This window comes from Patiria miniata, unplaced genomic scaffold, assembly GCF_015706575.1.
Source record: "Patiria miniata isolate m_02_andy unplaced genomic scaffold, ASM1570657v1 HiC_scaffold_22, whole genome shotgun sequence".
NCBI classification, from domain to species: domain Eukaryota; kingdom Metazoa; phylum Echinodermata; class Asteroidea; order Valvatida; family Asterinidae; genus Patiria; species Patiria miniata.
This window is the reverse complement of record NW_024037061.1, coordinates 14,212,910-14,216,627: the sequence shown is the minus strand read 5'-3', so window position 1 is coordinate 14,216,627 and position 3,718 is coordinate 14,212,910.

The following is a 3,718-nucleotide window of genomic DNA, read 5'->3' as shown; positions in this document are numbered from 1 at the left end:
ACAAGTGCGATCACAAGAAAATTATAGTTCCAATCTCAAGTAAATCATATGTTTAGCCACAAGTAAATCCTATGTCTAATCTCAAGGAAATCACAAGTCAATCTACAAGACCAGTCATAAGAAACATGGACTAACAACACCGCAATGCCTTTGTCACAGTCCATTTGAATATCTTGCTATATGATTACTTGCGATTGCTTTGTGATTACTTGCGATTGCTTTTGATTACTTGCGATTGCTTTTTGATTACTTAGGATTGCTTTGTGAAGACTTGTGATTGCTTTGTGATTACTTGTGATTGCTTTGTGATTACTTACGATTGCTTTGTGATTACTTGCGATTGCTTTTGATTACTTGCGATTGCTTTTTGATGACTTGAGATTGCTTTGTGATGACTTGCGATTGTTTTGTGATTACTTGCGATTGCTTTGTGATAACTTGCGATTACTTTGTGATTACTTGTAATTGCTTTGTGAATACTTGTGATTGCTTTGTAATTACTCGCGATTGCTTTGTGATTACTTGAAATTGCTTTGTGATGACTTGGGATTGCTTTGTGATTACTTGTGATTGTTTTGTTGCAACTTGTGATTACTTGTGATTGCTTTGTGATTACTTGTGATTGCTTTGTGATGACTTGTGATCCATCACAAGCACTTAAACTGCAATACTGCTCCGATCTAATCCTTTCTGTAGTGCAGACGGAGATATCTGTTTATAATTTGGTGCTTAAATCATAATGATTTTACTTATTTTCTAGCGATCGCTAAAATCACGACGAAGGATATTCAACTTTGTTATTAGCTGAAATGGGAAGTGGCCGACTTAAGAACATAGTAGTAAGTTAGTAAAAAGTGGCAGTCTAAAATGTGGACTGGAGGCCCCACCCTCCCAAAACAGTATTTGAAGAACACTGGAGATGCCATCATGGTGCCTATCATTACAGATAAATTCCCGGAGCATTGTGTTGAAATTGAGATTGATCCAGGCTTGAATTTACAATATATGTAGACATACCAAAGAATCGTTTTAGAATGCAATTGGGTTTGCGGATAAACACGCAACGTCTGCTTTAAAGAATTATTGCTTCCAAAAGAAGAGTGTTCTTTCAAAACAAACTTCCTTTGTAGGAGAGATTGGTATTCAATCGCAAAACCTCATCCTAGAATTCATTCCTTTTTTTTTCCAATGTTGAAAAATAACTCATCTTTTTTTAGTCACAGAAGCTTTGTAATTTACAAAGCTTGCTGTAGCAGCCTTTTTTTTTTAATTCAAATATCATGAAGTCTCTGTCTAAAACTTAGAAAGTTTTGCTCTATCTCCAACAAGCAGAGACCATGAGTTTTATTTTATTTTATTTTATTTTTTTAATTGAAGTACGTGTGAGGCTCAAAGCCAACTCATTTAAATCCTTTATTATTAATGGAAATGTTTTTTGTGTATTCATGGTGCAGTGTACATATATTTGGTTAGCATCATACAGATTTGTACAATGACACGTATTTAAGTAAAAAACAATGAACTGAAAACAAAATGGAGTTTTAGAATTTGAGTTGTCCAGTTGGTCTACTTTTGTGTGGGCATTAAACGTCTTTCAGTGCTAAGGGAATTGTTTCTCCCAAAATAAATGATTATCACTGTCTACTTCTGTCTAACAGAAGTGCTTAATAAGCAGAAAACATTCCTTTAATAACTCAGCTTAAACCAGCCACAAGAATTGTACTTTGCCGTCTCATGCTGCTGTATGCAAAAGCTCTATTGAACAACTGGAGTGCTGGTGTGCATGTGTTCGGAGATTGTTGATCATGCAACATATTGTGACAACGATTCGACCAATAACGTTAGACATGCAAAGTCAAATCATGAATATGTATGTTGAACTGTGTATATACTGTCTATCTAGATCTCTGTGTGCATGTGTCTTTATCGCCTGTACATGTACATGTTAAACATGTATCTGTGTCAACATGGATTTCTATTTCGTCAGATTGATAAAAACAGAGTGTTGATTTTCTCTGTGTACAAAATATTACTATCAACTGCAGTAGAAATATAACAGGCATGAGAATCTTCCTGTTTAAACAGGAAATCCTGTTGGGTTTTTTTGTTGTTGCAAATTTCCGCGTTTTTATTTATTTTGGGCCTGTTTGGGGGCTTGTTTTGTCTGATTTCACATCTTTTTTTTCCTGTTTTTCCACAAGTTTCCTGTTTTTGCATTGAAATTCATTCTCATGCCTGATACAAACATAGCTTTCAATGTGCTGTTTTGGCACGTGATACTTTTATGCTCTGAAGAAGAAAAAAACACTTTTGTACAGATAATTTTCTTAAATAGACAAAGTTTATATTAAAACAAAATACTATATGAGTAACTAGTATTGAGTATAACTGTCAGGGAACAAAGTATTAATATTACATTCCATGATTGCTTTCACATTAGTACATACTGTATAAAAGTTGGCCAACAATAATTCTTAAATAATTCTTAAATAATTCTTGCAAAAGAATGCACTAGCCTTAACTTGATAGTCCGTGTTGTATGGCACGCAAAATTAACATTAAATGCGGAATTAGAGATGTCTCTATTTCTTTAAAAAAATCTTTATTTGAAATGGAGATGTGCATAACTTAGAATTGAGATTTGTGCAGGATGCCAAGTTATAGCTGATGTATTTTTTTTGACCCTTGAGTATTAGGGTAAGTTTGTAATAGAGATACCTCTATTTAGGATTTAACGATAAAATCTGCACGCCATAGTGTCGTGTTTGATAGTGGCAGTGGAGCAGCCCTCAGCATTTTAAATATGCTTAGTGTCAAAATAATAGGTCAGGTCGGCTTATTAACAAATAAATCAATGCAAAATCTGAACTCAATGGTCTCACTCTCTGATTACCTTTCATATCTCCGGCTCGCACGGAGGAGAGGAGGGCGGTGTGAGCATCACCCCCGCCCACCCGCCCGCCGACAGGTGCGGGCTTGTTCACTCTATCGCTCTTGAACTATAGCTAGACCAATCTGGGCCCGCTACCAACCTGGGCCCGCTACCAACCTGGGCCCGCTACCAATCTGGGCCCGCTACCAATCTGGGCCCGCTACCAATCTGGGCCCTGCTACCAATCTGGGCCCTGCTACCAATCTGGGCCCGCTACCAATCTGGGCCCGCTACCAATCTGGGCCCGCTACCAATCTGGGCCCGCTACCAATCTGGGCCCTGCTACCAATCTGCGCCCGCTACATATAGACCAATCCAGGCACTTCTATCTAAGTTTTTTTTGCATGATATTACAATTTTTGCAACCCACTTGGAGGGGGGGGGGAATTTGCTAGATAAACGGTGAATTTGCCACGAGTTGATACCCAGACTGAACCTGAATCAAGTCCTACTTGCTGTAATTGTACTGGAACATTTTATTCATTTATATATTTATTTGCTTCAGAATAATGGTGTTCCTAAAGAGGGAAGCGGTCGAGCTAATATGAACAATAGGGCTTTGTAAACCATACAGCAAGGAATCGGCACAAAGTTACTTTGAAATTTGAAAAAGTGGGATGAATACCCCGCAAAAATAGTCTTGGTAAAACCTGTGCATATACTGACGAACCCCATTCTACAGAGTGACCCTGGAGGGCGGTGTAGTGTGAAATTCGAACTCCATGAAATACGGATTCATTGGTGGTTTTGCGCACGCCCAATATAAGTTAAGCTAATTGACCTTAT